The sequence below is a fragment of the Panulirus ornatus genome, chromosome 58 (assembly GCF_036320965.1).
Source record: "Panulirus ornatus isolate Po-2019 chromosome 58, ASM3632096v1, whole genome shotgun sequence".
Classification (NCBI taxonomy): domain Eukaryota; kingdom Metazoa; phylum Arthropoda; class Malacostraca; order Decapoda; family Palinuridae; genus Panulirus; species Panulirus ornatus.
The window spans coordinates 16,492,547-16,513,386 of record NC_092281.1 but is presented as its reverse complement, the minus strand read 5'-3'; the positions used below and the strand labels follow the sequence as shown (position 1 = coordinate 16,513,386).

Genomic DNA, 20,840 nt, shown 5'->3' with positions numbered 1-20,840 from the left:
GGGAACGAAACAGATGAAATGAAGTGGGCGTCCAGTTGAGGCCGTCAGTCGCCCCTTTTAAAAGATTCTTCAACGAGTGATAGTCTGGTAATGGTGGGGAGTTTCGTGAGCTGTTGGTTGTTTTCCCGCCATGACCTACGCCAAACTACTGGCGACCTCACCGAAGGCAATCCCTCCTGGTGCGTCTTTTCACAGTAATACTGACACGGTCATTTCCACCTGCATGTGCAGTGCATGTTGAATGAAAAAAAAATGCCTCGATTAAAAAATAAAAATATGCCCCGATGATAACAGCTAGTTAAACCATTATCATAAATACATTTCCTGTTATCTACTGAGTGACGCTAGACTTTCTTTACCTCTCTGTGTCGAGAAAATGCAATTCACTCCAATTACGTCAAACGTGCCTCGTATCTAACGTGAAGGCAATGGAGACGAATGTTTCCAACGCTGGTATGAGAGCCCGGAACAGCACAACCCCAATGTCATGGTCACCAGAAATAACTCTGATGTAAAACGGTTTCGTTTCATCTCTATAAATCATTTTGTCCGGTTCAGATCGCTCGGTTCTCTCTACCCGTCCGCCTCCTCCTTCCTCCTCCTCCTCCTCTCCTCCTCCTGATGGGACACGGAACCGACGAGTCGTGAACGGTGAGAAATTTCCCGTCCGAAAGGCATCGCTATTTCCCTGTGAAGGTTCCGCCCCTGAATAAAGGTGGGGGAGGGCGGGGGCAGCCTCGGTGAATATGGAAGACTCGCCCGGAGGGTCAGAGCGAGGCATAATAAAGGTGTCTGAACCTGTATGACGGTGGTGGTGTTGGTTGGTGGTGGCGGAGGGTCGGAATACCTACCCCCGCCATACCTTGGCCCGGGAAGTATGATTGCGTAAGTTTGGAAGAAGTTCTTGGTACGGCAGCTGGTGAGGGAGGCTTCTCCCACACTACCTACAGCTCGGGGGACAGTCGCGATAATATTGGCGTACGTCAGGAATGAAAAAAAGGACGAAATGGAAAGCGGGTGTAATGGTGTCGTGAAAACACACTTGTCGAGGGTGTAGTCAAGATGCATTGGAGCCAAGGTGAGCGTCTCAAGGGTGAGGTGAGGTGAGGGATAGCGAGTACGTGATGAAGATGTTTGCTAGCGTCTCCTTTCCGTAGAGAACATGATGGCGAGCCATCCATGTCGACCTATTCTCATTCCTGACGTACGCAAATGTTAACGGGACTGTCCCCAAGCTGTGGGCGGGTAGGTACTGGGAGAAGTCTCCCTCACCAACTGCCGGAACAACTTCTTCCAAACTTGCACAATCAGGTAAACTTCTTGTTTGGACGAAGTTGATTGGGGCAGCAGGGCGAAGGAGGGGGGGAGAAGGCGGAGGGAGGGGGTGGGGAGGCGAGGGAAGAAGCGAAGCGTGAGAGGAAAAGGAGAGGAGAGGGGTCACCGAGGGTAATTAGAGGAAGAAAAAGATGGAGAGAGAGAGAGAGAGAGAGAGAGAGAGAGAGAGAGAGAGAGAGAGAGAGAGAGAGAGAGAGAGAGAGAGAGCAAAAAAATTGAAGAGAAACCAGAAGTCATTAACACAATAGAGAAACTGGCAGACGGACAAAGGAACTAGACGTGATTGGTTCATTCCGTTTCGGCGAAACTGAACAAAGTTCGGAAAGAACCAAATGAGCAAGAAGCGACGTCATCTCCACCAATTACTGGACAAGAACACTGACGCTCTCAGGACTCAGAGAGGAATAAGGGGAAAATACCTGCCATTGCTAAGAGTGACACACCTTCTAACATAGCGACTGAACACCAAGTTTATTTCCTTGAAAAAGGAATCGAGTATCGCCGCCCCAGGGAGAGGCAAAGCCAAGGATTCTCTACGGAGAACATCCTGACGAGCGAGTGCGTCACCTACAGCGAGTACTTCGCACCAGACGGGACTCTCCGAGACAGGTTTTCAGTGCAGCCCCCCCGCGTCTACAGAGGTCGCCTACGTGACACAGAAGCCAGGAAAGAGTTCGATTTAGATTCGCTTCCAAGAGGGAAATTCTGGAATGCTTTTCCTGGAGAGCCCAGGAGCGAAATGATTGGGGGGGAAAAATGCGAGACCTATTTTTCCAGGAGGCTATTCAGTGAGGCTACGACGTGGGTAACTCCGGGAGTGTCTGAGGGGACGCCCTGAGCTCCAGTGGCCCGCCCACCGCTCCCCCCAGTTCAAGTTGCTCCATCCAACGCTAGATGGCAGCAGGAGGACTCAGGACACTTGTGCTACACGGACACTAGCTAGACTCAAGGACCCGTACGTTAGGATAAACCCGCTCCAAATGGACAGAGAACTCACAAATTGGAACTCCTCTACCACACTGCGCGTGTGAGAACATGTGTAGAGAAAAATGAAAAGAGGAATATGTGAACAGCCGACTTGAGAGTGCTTTTTCACTGCATCTCTGTTGCCGTCGTGACACTCAGTCGTCAGCATCACCGATGGAAGGAAGTAAAAGCGTGAAATTGATGTCGAGTAATTTGATATTAGCACCGGGGAAAGTAAAGGTTACGACTTCCATCTGCGTAAGTATCAAATATCGTCTGCCATAGAGCCAGAAGACTACGACTTCCATCTGCGTAAGTATCAAATATCGTCTGCCATAGAGCCAGAAGACTACGACTTCCATCTGCGTAAGTATCAAATATCGTCTGCCATAGAGCCACAAGACTACGACTTCCATGTGCGTAAGTATCAAATATCGTCTGCCATAGAGCCAGAAGACTACTACTTCCATCTGCGTATCAAATATCGTCTGCCATAGAGCCAGAAGACATCTCTGAAGATCGTAAAGGTCTGTCAGTAAATATGAGATTTAAAAAAAAAAAAAATGTTGGTCACGAGTTTTTCTTCTCGATAAAAATCGAGTTTAAATGGAAGAAAAATATATAATTCTGGGCACAAGAACACGAGATACAATGTCTCGCTATTCCACTCCTTTTCTATAGCAACTAACTAGTTTCTTCCAGAGCGGAGGTACGTTACTTGTTTCGTCACCTGTATCACCAGATGTAGCCACACCTTCACTAGATGTGACAAAGATGATTTCTAGCAGATTCCAGAAGATGGGTAAACTGACAAAGAGAGACATATACGTAAAGGGAAAAACAAAAACAAAAATCCTTACTTTTATCACGAATGTTAAAAACAAATACTGAAAACATAACACTTAAACGCAAGTCTGACATGAAAATGTCGGGAAATATAAAGATGCAGAAGATAAAAAAAAAAATGAGTGTTTTACGTGTTTGTATAATTCCTCTTCTTACACTAGGGTTCTCTTGAGAATGAAAATCAGATACAAGATCGTGTGGAGTCTCTGTGCTAGCAACAAGAACCATTATGAGGTACATGTATGGAATATGCAACAAATATGTAATTTGTAACATATTTTTTAGAAATATATCACTTCGTTTAGAGACACGGGGCATAAAGACACAACAACAAAGAATTATATACCAGCTATGTTAAGATTATATCACCTCACTAAATGACCCAGCTATGTTAAGATTATATCACCTCACTAAATGATCCGGCTATGTTAAGATTATATCACCTCACTAAATGACCCAGCTATGTTAAGATTATATAACCTCACTAAATGATGAATTTGTGAAATCATTCTCTGATAGAAAACAGATTAAACACTCCCGAGTGCAAAATTCTGACACATGAGACAACAGTACGACTCTTGAACACGACGCTACGATATGTGAGCATGATAAGCCACTCCACGATAACCAATGGGTCTTCCACCCCCGTCGTGAAGGAGTGTGTGGTCGTCCACCCCCGTCGTGCAGGAGTGTGTGGTCGTCCACCCCCGTCGTGCAGGAGTGTGTGGTCGTCCACCCCCGTCGTGCAGGAATGTGTGGTCGTCCACCCCCGTCGTGCAGGAGTGTGTGGTCGTCCACCCCCGTCGTGCAAGAGTGTGTGGTCGTCCACCCCCGTCGTGCTGAAGTGTGTGGTCGTCCACCCCCGTCGTGCTCAAGTGTGTGGTCGTCCACCCACGTCGTGCTCAAGTGTGTGGTCGTCCAGCTCAGGAGGTTAAGGGATTCCCTCAACAAACACAGCTGTTGTGTTTCTCGTACGTCAGAGGAGGCAGTGAGGAGCTGGGAGGAGCTGGAGCAGTTCAGGGGACCGGGACGGTCGTCTCCTGATGGTGTGTTGTGACGGGGTTGCCTGAGTTTGCCTCCCTCCTCCCTCCCTCCTCCTCCTCCACAGCCTTTACATAACTCCAGCAGAGTAGCTTGGAGGGTGGCGTGGGCTGGGGACCATTTTTCCCCCCACCTCTCTCTCTCCTCCCTCTCCCAGCCTCTCCCCCTCACTCTCTTTTTCTTTCCCTCTCCTCGATCCAACTCCCAACGTTACTGGAGCTGATAGCAATGCTCGCTACACGTTTCGACGAAAGGGATGTAAACGGTGGAAATTTTCTTATCGACGTGCCTGATCGTCGCTGTATACCGAGGGAGAAGCGAAGTGCTCCCCACCTGCCTAACGTTAGGGTGACATAATGAAAATACTAGTAATTCTGATATAATGATAATGATAATAATGATAAATGATAATTAAGAAGGTTGGGGAACCACAAGACCTGGAGGGGGCTGATGTGAAACACAGGAGGTCAGACAGAGGTAGAAGTGAAGCTGATTCTGAGATCATCTGGTGTGTTGAGAATATGGGCTGTTAGTGTGTATCTGTTGGTGGAGACGCCGTTGAAACGGTTCAACTCAGCACTAGAGTCTGCTGAGGGTGCCCTGGAGGGCAATCTAGTCAGGAGAGCTACTATCAACGCTCACACCAATGATAAGGTCGTCAGCCCCCATGCACTTAGCAGATACTACACCCTTAAGGACTTCAGTTACGGAGATGAAAAAGAACAACGGCACCATCTTCATTCCCTGTGGGACGCCACGGGTGAGGGACTGGAAGATGGAGGTGGCTCCTCGGAGTTGCACAACCACACGACTGTCACTGAGGAAGTCTGCAAACCATGGCATGAATCGTGTTTGTAGCCCAGATACTCTTGGCTTTCAGTATGGTTTTGTTCTACGTTGTGATACACCAAGCCCCAAGAACTGACGAGACAGTGGTTGGTAGAAGAAATCTTCGTTTACCCAAACTGCTGAGGGTCCATGAAACTTACAACGTGTACTGGAGAATGTGTGAGCACAATTAAACAAAATCTTTACAGAGTAAAAGGAGGAGGTCGGGTTGATGACGATGGATCTATTAACCACAAGGAGGTAATTAACTGACTGTGGTACTAGGGAGCCATATAAGGTTTTCCCAACCAGCGAGGCATTTCTGAGGGAAGTAAGGAAGCAGCGATGATGGAGCAGAGGGTTCTGGCTTGGTAAGTCGATATGTATTGTGGATCGTTTGACCCTAAAGCTGTGTCCCCGTCTGGCGCCTTTCAATTCCTTGTACTGACTTGGAGGGGGAGAGAACTGGAGGGCAGGTGGTGTGGAGTCTTCTGAAAGATGGTGTACAAGTGATTGTTAATATACTAAGCTGCATTTTCCTTGGAGAGTTGATTAACGTGGGTATAAGAGTGAGTCTTAGTTGCTCAGGCCTCACAACTCTTCAGTTTCCAGGAACACCTCGCTGGTATCGGATTGCTCCAGGTGTTGTAGTGTTGATGAGGTCAAGATAACTCTTTGGCGGCAGGAATCTCGCAAAATCACTTCGTTCCGGATGACTTAAACGCAGGGAGTGATCCAGGGAAGATGTGATGGAGTATTCATGTACTGCTGCCGACGTAATATATCACTTGTTATTGGAAGGCAATCCACACTGAGCACTAAAAGTCTAGCGATCAATCGACCAATCCGCTGTGGAAAGTGATATTACTCAGTGTACGGCGGAATCGGTAATTGTCCGTCTGTCCTGACATTCGGCCTCGGGTGTCGGGTCGTGTTCGAGGCAGACGACCATAAAACCGATACGCGTGGGGGCTATAAACGATAGCAGGGACTGGCTGGGAAGGCCAGTAATGACCAGCATTATCGGCTGAGAGTCCAGAGCATTCCGATCACGTAAGAAGGAGAATCTACGATCTAAGATTAAGTGTAGCTGTTCCATATCCATCCGCGCCGTCAGTGTTATTAGAAATCCAATACAACGCTTTTAGAGCGATGATACGTGATCCTGAGGTGACTTGAATCCCCTATACAGGTGGGGGATAGGTGGGTGATACAACACACGATAATGCAAGTGGTCTGGCAGGTGTTGGTGCCCAGTACCGCGTGAGCCCACATTACCTCCAAACCCTTGAGAATTTCAACAGTGAGGCTGGACGGGCGATGATCCCAGCGAGGGAGGAGCACTACCTCCTCAACACGTTCACTGGTGCGTGCGTGACAAGTGGTTCATAATGTACCTCACAGTGAGGCTCAGGAACACTCGGCTGTAAACCTTGACGAAGGCAACAACGCCAACCTTAGTCGACGTGCCGGTAGTAACCAGCACATCCACCTTGATGGAGAAGACCGTGACGTTTGATTGTCACCAGGATCGCAGCCCGATTTACAGTCGAGGACCTTCTCAGTGTGTTCTTCGCTCGGTGATGGAACGGTGGTGGTCCCTGATCAGTTAACTCGCCCCATGACAACTCCATGCCCCTCTTCTCACCGTATCCGCGCGAAGTACATACATACATACATACATACACACATACATACATACATATATACATACATACATACATGCATACATCAGATACCTTGGCAAATGCCTCCCAAAGTACATCTTCTCTAGCTTTCCCTCCAAATGTACCTCCTTCTTGAGACCTTCTTGGTGCCCCTCTTCTTTTCCTTTAGTCTTGGTCTTCTCTGCAAGAGCGCCCCCTGGCCACCTCCCATCCACAACGTCTCACCTCCTTCTCCCTTCTTCTCAGAGTTCGTTCTCTTCACCTGAGGGTTCCTAGTTCCCTCTCCTTCTCTTCCCCTGTCGTCCGCGACTCCCCTTCTCTTCTCCCAAACATCTTTAGATGACGTGCCTTTCCTCTCCCTCCAGGTGCCTCCTTCCTTCCACTCCACGTCACCCTCAATAGGTGCCTCCCTCACTCCCTCCCTCCCCAGCATCGAAGGTAGGAGGTCGACTCCGCTTCTCAATTAACATTACGGCCACTAGGGAGAAGCGAATCGTATGGGTACAGAACGGATTTTAGAATTGAAGTTTGGCCTTTGGTGTGTCGTGGAGCGTGAGACATTACTTTTATCTCAAAGGGACGACGAGCTTCCCCAGATGGCTCGTACAGCAGCCACAAAACGGCAGGTAATATTCCTATATTCCTTTCATCTCCCGGACTCATCTCTGGAGCATTTTACGGGGACTTCCGTCGCCGGATACGCACAACTCTAGATTCATTACGTCCGTCGTATTCCACAATATCTATCTTTACCTTTCTCTCTCTTTTTAAAAGTATCTAACAACTGTTTAGCACACACACACACAAAAAAATAAGATCTACATCCCCGATAAAGATCATAATTGTCTGCAGTTCTTAACAAGGTACTTCGGAGACTTGTACTCGAGCAATTTCCCTTACCACAAGAAAGACGCTGCATTTTATGACCACTTTTTGTGTGTCATTTTTCCAGTTAGTTGTCTGACATTTTACAAAACCTCAAGACAAACAGGATACAGTAACTGAAGCGAGACAAACAAGGAGCCCCTTAATAGACACTGGCTTTTGTGGGTTCGAATCCGTCGACTCGCAAGATACGCCAGTAATGACGTACCTTTGTCCTGGTTCGATAATGTGAAAAAATGGGGAGTTTTCGTTTCTCAGTAGACGGGGAATTACCAACCTCCTCCTCCTCCTCCTCCTCCTCCTCCTCCTCCTCCTCCAAGGAGTGGGTGGGTGACTGCAGATCCTAACGGACCATACCGTGACACAGATACGGGATGAGCGTTGGCAACTCTGATTATAATGGTTGTGTCTCCGACATTGGTTTCTTTCCTTACGCACCTCAATTGTGCAGCTCTATACCTACACAGCTATATTTTATATCCCAGTTCCATAAATACGTCTTCCTTTGAGAGGAAGATCTACGATATTTCTTTAGGAAATGGAGATAAATGTTCTCATGTTTCCCATCGAGCCCGAGCTTTAGGCAAGCAAGAATGCCCCTAACTGATAAATCTTATGTAGAAAAAGATAAAAGAAATGAGCGGTTGTTGGGCTTTATATATATATATATATATATATATATATATATATATATATATATATATATATATATATATATATATGTATATATATATATATATATATATATATATATATATATATATATATATATATATATATATATATATATACATATGTCCACGAAATGGCGTCTGAGCAACGTCTCTTCGTTGTATATCAACTGACAGTTATATGTCTCTCTTGTGTCTCCCCTGATGATGTGATTATTACACGAAAGTGCACTTGGGAACTTATCGTGTTTCATTTTCCCCATGAACTCATAGGAGCATATTCTTTTAGGTATCATATGATAAAGTCACCGCCAGACACACATTCGTGCAGTGTTAACCTTCGCTCCACAGCAATACATTTCTCCCACATTATTCCTCAGAGGCGACACAAGACCACGCGACCACACGGCCTTTGTCTGACCCCATGGAATACACGACAATTGTACTCATAGGCTTAACCATGACGCATATTAATCGGATTTTTCCGATTCGCTTCCAGTGAATAATTCCGACAAATTCCCCAGTCATTTACATACAGATTGGAAACCGCAGTCAGCTGGTGTGTGTGCAGAATTCCTTTTACACATATGAATCAACTTCTTTTCCAGATTAAGAGAGGGGAGGGACAGGGGGAGGGGCAGGGGAGGAGAGGGAATGCTGGTAACCCCCTCTCTAGCCGTTTTCATACGAGATTTTATTGACAGAAAGCATCAAGTATTTTCAATTAGCATTCCATTGTGAGCGCCGACGGGCAGGGGCTGAACGTATTTCATTATGGAGCTCGACCCATACCGTCCGTTCCCCGTCCACCCTAGCCCTTTAAAACAAACTCCAGCCCCTTGCCCTCCTTACCTGCCCCACCCCGTCGCGCCTCACCCGCCCCGCACCGCCCCGTCCTGCACCCGCACCAGCCTTACCCCACCGCACACTGCCCCGCACCAGCCTCCACCCGCACCCACCTCACCACCCCACACCCCGTCATGCGGGTCATGCACCATCAGACCTGGCGTCATCTAGCTTTCCTACGTACCACCACGCACCACTGCAGCTGGCGGCACCACAGCCACAGACAGCGTTCAGTACGCCGCGCCACGCTTTGGTCACTTGGCCAAAAGTCTGGTGACGGCGTCTGCGGGGGGACTTCCTCGTGCGGAAGTGAGTAGTTCTTCAAGTTGAAGGAAGAGTCTTGTAAGTGAGAGAAACTTGGGAGATAGTTAAGGGAGTTTCTATCACCTCACTGAACACCTCGTCACACCTCGCGAATCGCACTAGCTGCTCACAAGGACACTCTTCCCCGAGCGTTCAGAGAAAATGAAACACTGCGAACACTGAAACCTTGAGCTATATATATATATATATATAGATAGATAGATTGATAGATATAGATTGATTGATAGATATAAACAGATGGATAGATAGATAGATTGATAGATACAGATAGATTGATAGATATAAAGATAGATAGATAGATAGATTGATAGATAAATAGATAGATGAATACATTAGGAGAGAGAGAGAGAGAGAGAGAGAGAGAGAGAGAGAGAGAGAGAGTCCCTATCCCCGAGTACAGACGACGATATTTTGCCGGGCAAGGCGGGACTCCCGCGTGGCCGCTCACCGCGCGTCTTGCATGTTGGGCGAGGCCGTGTCTCTCAGCAGTTATTATGGTCGTCTATTTCAAGGCTCATCCGGGAGCGAACGACTTCAGTCATCCGGGAGCGAGCGACTTCGATCATCCGGGAGCGAACGACTTCAGTCATCAGGGAGCGAGTGACTTTAGTCAATCCGGGAGCGAACGACTTCAGTCATCAGGGAGCGAGTGACTTCAGTCATCCGGGAGCGAACGACTTCAGTCATCCGGGAGCGAACGACTTCAGTCATCCGGGAGCGAACGACTTCAGTCATCCGTGAGCGAACGACTTCAGTCATCCGGGAGCGAACGACTTCAGTCATCCGGGAGCAAGTGACTTCAGTCATGAGTCAAATTCTCTCTCTAATATGTCTACACTCACCAATATGTCCATCCCTCACGTGAGCCTGTCTGCATGGCATTCGTGTGGGTACATTTGCGTCCGATATGTTCCTAGGAAGTTGCTAGAAATGATATAGGAACGCTTGAAGATAAACACGGTCTAGATCTAAAGGAAGTGGAATGACTAAAGTATTTATATCATCGAAAACAGAAGCATTGAAGTAGGAAAGTGTGGAGGGATGAAGTGACATGGATGAGAATTTGGAGGAAGGGGTTAAGACACACACACACACACACACACACACACACGTAGTCAAGGACGAGTCAGAAGTGAATTAAAGGTTGAGAATGAAAGCGATATAGACTGTGACGTAGACCATCATAACGGTAAAGACACAACTTGCAATTTGATTCGTCCAAATTGTTGGAAATCAAAAGAAATAATTGGTGCAGAAAAGCACATCACTGGCGATATTACAGTTAAATTATAATTATGACGAATATTTGACCTATGAAAGCGACTTGCAGAACAGTTCTAAAGTTAGAAAGCATGAGAACCACGAATACTCTGGGATGTTGTTCATCAAAACACAGGATAATGGTGCAGCGACAGTGTTAACTCCCTGGTAAGAGGCCATCGGTTGAAATTTATCACTGCGGTGCAATAAGACTTACGACAGACTTGACCCTACCACGAAAATCTCGAAAAGTTTAGCAACACGACATATTTGACATTCAGTGGAATAATAAGGAACATAAGCATGTAAATTAGATAACAGAGGAATCTTGCAAGATACTCGGAGGGTGAAATAAAAACCAAATATCCTGTAAACCAAGATGAAGTCGACAGATACACCAGTTACCTCAGCCACTCCTTCCAAAACGTGAGGTACCATTTTCTACTAAAACAACGGTGGAAGTAGAAAACGACTTTATAACGTATACTGCGGTATTTTACAGACTCGCACAGACACATAAGATCTCAATATCACATATCTAATATAGCTTCGTAAATACTTCAAAATCCTTACTGAAACAAAACTGATGTGCGAAATACTACAGAAATACATCTAGGAGTTTGACGTGCAGGTAAAATCACATGAAATACACAACTTGGGAGAAACTTAAAAAACAGAGATTTAAGCTAAGTAAAACTTTGACTATTTTTGACACCGTAAAACTTGTATAATTGCCTAAAACTGTTAGTAATACAGAGAAGATCAACTCTTCATCGAATTTGCATTCTTCCAAAATATTTTTCGAGTAATACTTGTTTAATCTACGTATAATCCATCAAAAAGATACAGAAGTTGCTAACCGTATTGCCCATCAGACGAAAATACTGTAGCGATTCCGTCGCTCCACACAGACGACGCCTTGACTAGGTAGCAGGTGACAGCCTGTGACCACACCTGACCTAATAACCCCCGGAAAAATGTATTTGATGGCCTAACCTACAGCTGCATTATTAATTCCTTACACCCACACTCGATCTTCGGCGGTGGCAGATCAGAAGCTGCCCTTGTAATCACTGATGGCTTTGCCATTTCCACGAGAGGCGCCGTTCTTACGGACTTATCCTCAAGAGGTCAGAAGCTCTCAACATTCGGCTTCGACCGTCCCGATTTTCCCTTTTGGGAATAGCTACCCCTCCCAGACCTGACCTCACCGATCGCCTCTTGAATAACCGGGTATCACAGCAGCAATTTGGTCAGGCAGTCGAGGCTTACCACTTGACTACAAGTGCACCACTCCGGTACATGAAGTCTTGGCGATGTGACCCAACTCGCCCTTAGGGCGTCTCCTCGGTCAGTAGGTGTCCTAACGTTACCCATGACTCCTGGCAGGTTTCATTGTGGTCCCACATCTCGCGATCCCCCAACTTCGGTACCGCTCGCGTGGGACATTGCTTCCGTCTGTCACGAGCAGCAGCTGCAACAACAAGGGACCTACGGCCACGTTCGCGGTACTCCTGCATCCCTAACACCTCCTCAGGAGCCTCCTGCAACCCATGCACTTACGGCCAGCCGCCGCACCCTCCAGAGCCTCCTGCTTCCCTATCGCAAACCGGCGCTGCACACTCCAGGGGCCGCGATATGGGGCCACATCCACCTCCTCCTACAGGCGCTCCACGTCGACTCGGCAGTCACGCGCTTGTCACCTCACCTTGTATATCGTATCCTATAAAGGATCGTTATCGTTGTTCAACATGTTTCGTGCCCCTCCCTCAGTCTTACCACTCCCAAAAAAAAAAACAACAGAATGCCGGCTAAAATACCTTTGAAAATCATCTAAGAGAAAGCTTCATTTTCCTTAAAGCCAATGACAAAATAATGCTGTAACAGTATTAGTAAAAAATTGATATGGGGGGGAAAAGAATAACGCACCATCAGTTGACCAGAAAGCAAAATAAATTCTCCATACGTTCGGGAACATAGTCATAGGTCTCTGAGTAACTATCGTTCTTACGTATATTGATGAAGCCCCAACATCCAGTGACTGTGGATTTCTAAAAGGTATTTATCCCTAATAAGTCGCTTCTCACATTAAGACTAACGGGGCTTTAACATCCCATCATGATTCTCCAGTTGGCAACTTCTATGGAGTGGCTGGCATCATCACCTAGTGGCTCCGGAACTCACAGGGGCCTCGACCACAGGCCAGGATCTCATTCCTACCCTAAGAAAGCTTTTGAGACCATGATTGAGCTTGGTCCTCCTTACTTCATAACCTTTTTATACATAACACTAACGCTAGCGTTAAATGTCAAAGTATCTAACACAGGAAGCCTTACTGGAGCAGTGTCACACGGGACTAAAAAAGACGGTACACACACACACGGTCCTGTTTACCGACCTTTAACCTACCCCCTCAACCTCTGCCTCTGACTGGCATGTTATCTATAACCATCTGCTGCATCAACAGCTCAGTTGATCTGTGATATTCTTTCTTATCCTCGACTACGGTCTACGTACGACCGTTTCCATTAAGGGCCCAACGCTTTTCCTCAAAATCTGACGTCTAAGCGAATCAAAATGTAACAATATGTGTTGTGTGGCAGCGTCTTGCGCCTAATGATACGTCCGGGTAAACCACTCTTCCCTCCCCGCCATACATTCGTTCTGTTTGCAGCGTAGCCGGTTACAGATGTTGCCCGGTTGTTAATGTCACTGAAAAAAATTCTCTAATACAATTTCCCTTCCAGTGAAAACGTTACAAAACTTTTATTTAAATTTCGACACACTAATCAAACTAATTAAGAGAATCCATTTTCTAGAGGAGTTCCAGTCAACTCAACCACACATTACGTACCACTGAAAGACTTTCTTAATTTAACAACTGAAGATCTCTACCACAGTAGGTACTTAGGCCAGTCAAACTAAATTTCAGATTTTGCATGGCATTATTACCATACAAGGACGTGTAAAGGATAAACACGGGGAAATACTTTCACTTTTCTTTTTCTAAATTCCGAAACGCAAATAACTTCCATCGCGATCTTAGGCGTTGTACTTGTCTACACGTAATTTCACTTACGACTTATTTCACCAAATTCACGAGAATGGTCATCGTACAAAATTGAATTAGTAACGTTTCCACAGATAAATATTAGAGAAACATTCTTAAACGTCACGTTTATATTTCTTCAAATGTAATATATTAACGTTATCTATGCAAGTAAATGTAATTACTCAACGAACCTAACCATACTAACTGCAACCCTTTGTTTCATCAAGTTTGGCTGGTCACGCTAGACACAACACCAATTCGTACCTTTACCTCGAATGTAAAATTTTTACAATGTATTACTAATGAACAATTTCGTTTTTTCCAACCATTGTTATCAAATGGGACATGGGAACTGATATGTAGGGCAACGTTCCTCAAGAACAACAAATAGGTATAGAAAACTCAACTATGTAGTAGCGCGTACCCGTTACCGTACGTATGCAAAATAACGTCAACAAGCGAACTACTCACCTCCGCCATGATGTAACTGTAGCTCAAGGTCTGTAGCAACATTAAACCAGCTTTCTGCCGCGCTAGCATAAACCAGAGATGTTGTCTGTTATCGTCAATACACTTCATGTGACGGACAATAACACTGCCAGTACATAAACACAGATCGGGGGCTTTACGGAAGCTAGGCATGGCGTCGGCTCCATGTAAACAAATCATTTCCAGATCCACCGTCACCTCACGATTCGTCCTGCGTTATATAAAACCTTATTCGTCTCACACCAAGGCTGTTTACACTTCACAATCATGTCCATAAGACTGTTTATATACTTCACGATCATGTCAATATGGGTGTTTATACTCCACGATCACACAAGACCACACGTCAACGTGCTCATGATTGAGCACGACCGCACGAGAGGGTGGGTCGAGCCCGCACTGAGGAGCAACAATCCACACATTCGAAGTGTTTCGATACCGCTCTGGTGAACCCCGTTTTCACTCGACACAATAGATATATTTTCTCATTATTTCTTCGAAATTCGTGGTTGAAACAACATAGAAAATGACGCTGTGCTTCAGACACGAACGTAAAAGCTGTACATGTGAGTTTTGATTACTTTCAACTTGCAATAAAGGACGAAGGGTGTTACTTATCGAAAGTAATACTTCTAGCAGGATGTGTACGAGTGTTTCTAAGGATAATGAACTCTCATGCTCGAAAAAAATATTAGAGGAAATAATGAACAATGAGAACCCATAATCTTTTTTTTTATTCACTCCCATGTATCTAGCAAGAAAAAGCAGCTTTTTATGTAAACGATATTTCACTTTATATTATTCCTGTAGTTAGGACAGTTAATTAGTTTCTTCGTGAGGACATTTCTTCATACCTTAACTTGTCTTCCAGTGGCCAGCCTACTTACACCCAGGGTAATCCGCTACAGGAGGAGGATTGATAAGGCAAGACGGGGTACTGACACTGGCGTCCATGACGCTTACCTGAGAGCGAGCAGTGATACCACACTCCCATAGCGAGGCTAATGATAGGTATGGCATTACAGAGTGTTGCCACTTCCTCTGTAAGAAAATTATTCATGTTTCAGATGTGGCTGAACCAATCATATTCATTGTTTCGCTTCAGAATTTACTACGTGATATTCTTTCGTAAAACTACGCCTCTTTTTGAAAAATGTAAACAAACACTCCCTCCGACACAAACTATGATACAAATACAACTTTTAATCCTCCTTCATCTAGACTTGGGCAGGATCCCCATGTTAGCCCCAGATAATAAACGTTTTTCTCGTCTAAAAGTGAACGTGAGGGTGTATTCATCCCAGCACCTCAAAGACAAACAAAAATATTTTCCTGGTGTGTATTGGATATCACTTTATATGTGTCTGGTTTATTCTCTCAAGTGCAACGGTACGGCCCTTGATAATGACTGTACGATTCGTGTATTAGGGCGTGATGACCTGACCCTGACCTTTATCGATCCATTCTAGCCTTTTTATCCATTTGTCAGGTCACTCGTATTTCTGGATCAAAAAGTACGGCTTTTAGCGGTCACGTCCAATCTCAAATCATCGTATTCAAAGGTTCATTATGTTCAAGGGTTCGAACCATCCATTTCCCGAGGCAGATCAGGATCATAGCCTTACATTTTCTCGGAGAGTTTATGTGAATGTTCTTCATGGTCACCAACCAACCATAATACCATCAGAAAAAGCGGCACAGGACGGAACATTATACTACTAGATCAAACAAGAACCATAAGCTTTTAACACCTCAAAAGATCACATCTATAGGGTAAGAGTTTGCAGATCTGTTCTTTAGCCCAGATACAAAATTGTTTGGAGTTTCTCTCATTAGGATCTTTCACTAAAACCGCTTCATGTGCAAACAGTAACTTGATTCACCTCCCATGTCGTCCATTTGCAAACATATACTTTTCCCTTCCATTTTTCTATTATTTCAATGGTTATAGTTCAGATGCTATAATGTATATGCCTCGAGTTCATCTCCAACCCGTGTGTGTCATCCATAATTTATCTCGCCTGGCTCAATTACTTTCTGCACGTAGCACTAAAGAAATAAAGGTGTGATGAATGTTAGACTTTGTCATGTTCTATTCATCTGTACATCACACTCGGTCTCAGTCATCGGAGAGAGGCCTATGGTCGTTACTCGTTACAACACACATTTCCCCCAACATCAGGGGAAATCGAAATGGTTATCAAAGTCTCGAGAAGCAAAACTCACTGTTATACACAATCCATAAACATAAACACCGTCATTCATTACATCATGCAGGAATGAATACTTTATACAATGTGGTCAAAAGAAGAAAGATGAGACCTTTGCTCAGCCAGAGTCCAGCTCGTGACGTAACATATATCACTCCATACATGTGTGTGTGTGTATTAGTGTTTGGTAAACGGTAAAGTATCATGTGTATTAATACATGTGAATATATAAAGAACAAATGCCTGAACTCATACCATCTTATCAGAGCACATTAACACCCTTGCAGGATGGCAATAAAACTGTACATTACTGGTTCACATAAGTTGCAGGCAGAGAATACCAGTTCCTTTCTTAATTGTAGTTACAACGACTGGCTGTAATACCTCCAAGGTCAAAAACTGAACACACCACTTTCATTCCTGTTTATTTTGAAAATGGCTTTCCAACAAATCCATGCCTAGCCGTAGGTACATTGTTAACGTGGTGGGTGGGTGGGTGAATTGGGGCGGGGGCTTGGGATGGTGGAGGGAAAGGGGTCGTGGGGGGAAGGGGAGGGGAAAAAGGGTTGAGGGGAAGGGGGGAAAAAGATGGGGAGGCCGGGGAGGGGAGGGAAGGGAAGGGGGGGTGGGTGGTAGACCATATACCTGGTCCCCTTTTTCCCCCCCTTCCGTGGGAGGAGGCAGTAAGTATCTCTAGCCATGTGGCGAGGAGAACGATACAGGTCCTTACCGCCCAACTATGTACAGTCTCATATAGTAAAATGATTAGTGGAGAGGCCGGCGCGACCCGGCCCTTTTAAAATCCCGCTATAGTACCTACTGTAGTAAGACTAATCGATGAGTTTAGGTTGATCACATTGCACCAGTGCTGTGTGGCCCCCAGCTATACAGCACGCAGGGGTCGGGGCGAGAGGACTTGAAGGGTACACTGTGGAGGTTTTTTTTTTTCCTTTTTTTTTTTTCTTTTGGAGGGGTGAGATGATGATAGACACCACTGGGAGGGAGGGAGGGGGAGGGGGGTGTGTGTGTACCTGGAGGGAAAAGAGGGAGGAGGAAGGTGGGTTTGTGGGTGGTGCAAGTATTATGCTCCTGTGTACAGAAGAGGAGGAGGAGGCGAGTGGAGGAGGGTGATGGTGGCGGGAGGAGAGGGCAAAGCAGAGCATCCTGGTGTGGCCTCTAATGTTGTGGGGCAGAGGGGAGGCCCACAGTCTATATATGTGTGTGTGTGTGTGTGTGTGTGTGTGTGTGTGTGTGTGTGTGTGTGTGTGCGTGTCTGTGTGTGTGTGTGTGTGTGCGTTGGATGGCGGTGGGAGGAGAGGAGGCGGTGGGTGCAGCGACCCCCCTCTGCAGGAGCGGTGCCCAGGGCCGGGGCCTGCTGCTGGTGTCTGACGGTGTCCGTTGTGGGGGCCCAAACATACCCTCCCCCTCTTTTTTTTTTCTTTATTTTTTTTGTACTTGAAACGTAATGTTCAGTATCTTGCTAGATATAAAGTTATGAAAAATCTGGCCACTTCCTCCAAGTACAAAACAACATGCAAAACTGGCTTGAAAAACCCGCCAAGTTTGATAAACCCCCTTGTGTCGAGTCAGCCGCTCCCTGGCAGTATGAGGAAATGAAGGTCAACCATGGGTTATGTTCAAAATTTTTATTTTGCCCAAAGTTAGCAAAACGGGTAAAACTATAGAGATAGACACACTTCTCAAGTATCTGTAAAGAAAATACGACACCTGAAACACTTCAAGTTGCTACAATCATTGGCAAACAAAAAAAAGTTCCAAGTGTTGCGAGTTGAGAATGGTGGTTCGTGTGTGTGTGTGTGTGAGTGTGTGTGTGTATAAGGGGGAGAGGGTTGAGGGCTCAGTCGCCCGCAAACAATCAAGAGGATCCTATGACACGAAGGAGTTCGGTGTTGCTGTTTGGATCCTATCAGCGCAAGGAGTGGCGTACTGAGAACTCAGGCTTAGGCCTCAGTGACTCCATAACTCTTACGACTAAATGAATACAACACTGAAATCATGATTACTAAGGCGATGAAGCGAGATCGCCTCTCGCCGCGAGGGACCACGTCAACCAACCGAAATAATAGTAACAATAATAATGAAAAAAAAAAAAAAAGGAAGTGACGAGGAGCCTACAAAAACCATCGCTAATTATAATGTAGTACGTAGAGAGATACACACCTCTACTGGGGGGGTATTATGCACACGGCTGTTGAATAGGTTTTTGTTTTTGTTTTTTTGTTTTTTTTTTTTTGGTTTTGGATACATATGAGAAATTCTGAGCCGAGTTACTGCGATAAATATGCCGGGGCCTGACAAGACTGGGTGGGGAGTCCCTTGTAAGCAGCGCGCCACTTGACCAGGTTCTGAGCGTAGACTGGAGCCCGTCCCCGCTTCTCGCGTCTCACAGGACACAAGTTAATATCTTCGCGGGAAGGGGGTTGGGTTGAGGGGTAGGTTTCCAGGGAGATGTGAGGGGGATCAGGAAGCTTTTAGCCAATCAGGAACCGGCACTGTGCTTTAAGCCAATCAGGAACCGGCACTGTGCTTTTAGCCAATCAGGAACCGGCACTATGCTTTAGCCAATCAGGAACCGGCACTGTTTATCGCACCAAATCCAGCCCGTGTTCTTACCCAAATATCGACGAGTTCTTGACGTGTATGCCGGAGACTTTAGCAGCCCCGTATTCTAAACCCGACACTTTTAGGGGGGGGGTTGGTCATCCTCCGATCGTTGGGTGGACTAACTGCCAATTACTTATCTGTCCATTAACCAATACACCTGCCAAAACACAGTCATTGGACAGCAATAACTTTAATTCTTTTTTTTTTTTAACTGTAGCTGATCAGGAGTGGCGAGTAGAATACGGTTGGCTGAAGGACAACTGGATAGAGAGACAGAAGAGAGGCATTCGAGTAGCCAAAAGGCTGCTGACTAGAAAGAAAGAGAGAGAGACAGAGACAGTCGTGCCTTCAAGTGATGAAATAAAAGTTATAACCTGATACCACCAGGAGCAGAGAAGACCCGAGTGAAGTCTTCGGTGTAGGGAATCAATTGTTAAGACTCTCACGGTGGGGAGGAACTCAACCACTCATACTAGATGGCATGGTGGTGAAGAACCAACGCATAGACTCGAATTGTGATTAGAACAAAGACGGAGATCTCAATGGTGGAGAGTCAACCACATACAGTCTGTCGTGTTGAATGAGCTGCAGGGTGTAGTGGTACACAACACACCACACACACACACACATTCCGCAGCGGTGGAGAATGAATGACTCATGGGCAACACTGTGGTAGAAAATTAACCAGACAGAAACTGTAACGCTGGAGAATCAACCAGGCAGACACTGTGCTTGAAAACCCACAAGGGTGCGGGTTGTAATGACGTAGGGACAACCAAACGTAGATTATAATGGTTATCCCTCAACCAGACATAGACTGAAGTGGTGGCATATCAGTCAGACACACTGGTGGCCAAACATCAACTCCAGTGGTAGGAAATTAACCAGATACTGTGGTGGAGAATGAACTACAGACAATTGTGGTAAGAAAAAAAATACATCAACTTGATGCAGACTGTAGGGGTAGAATGTCAAAACCAGAGATAGACTCTTGTGGAGAATGAACGAAACACAGACAATGGCAATAGAGAATCAAGCATAAACTGTTATAGTGAAGAGCCAAACATTGTGGTGTAGGAAATCAACCAGACACAGACTGTAGTGGTAGAAGATCAACCAGACACAGACTGTAGTGGTAGAAGATCAACCAGACACAGACTGTAGTGGTAGAAGATCAACCAGACACAGACTGTAGTGGTAGAAGATCAACCAGACACAGACTGTAGTGGTAGAAATCAACCAGACAAAGACTGTAGTGGTAGAAGATCAACCAGACACAGACTGTAGTGGTAGAAGATCAACCGGACACAGACTGTACTGGTAGAAATTTAACCAGACACAAACTGTAGTGGTAGAAGGTCAACCAGACACAGAGTAAAATGTTAAAGAATCAACCAGACACAGATTTTAATGGTGGAGAATCAGCAAAACACAAACTGCACTGGTAGAGAATTGGTCAGATAGACTTGCAGTGGGAGAGAATTGATCAGACACCAATGAGGTGGATCTAAGAAGACAGACTGTGGTGGTGGAGGGTCAACCAAACAGTCCATGGCAGTGGCGCATCAGTCAGACTGTAGAGGTAGAGAATAGACCACAGAACAGCCTGTGGAGAAGAGAAAGCCTCAGTCATACACAGAACGAGGAGGTGAAACCCTAGTCCTACAAGACTAGGGTGGGAGGCCCTACTATGATAAAGACTAGGGTGGGAGGCCCTAGCCTTACAGAGACTAAGGTGGGGGCCCTAGCCATACAGTGACTAGAGTGGAGGTCCAGTAGCCATACAAAGACTAGG

General features: G+C 45.8%; 1 long non-coding RNA gene across 1 annotated transcript in view; it reads right to left on the bottom strand.

The window, feature by feature from the left end:
• The window catches only part of LOC139766802 (uncharacterized), a 49,318-nt gene extending 34,737 nt beyond the window's left edge, over positions 1–14,581 (bottom strand). The window contains exon 1 of the long non-coding RNA XR_011716953.1: positions 14,193–14,581. This is a non-coding gene — a long non-coding RNA (uncharacterized lncRNA). The remainder of the gene's footprint in view (positions 1–14,192) is intronic.
• Positions 14,582–20,840: the final 6,259 nt, after the last annotated feature.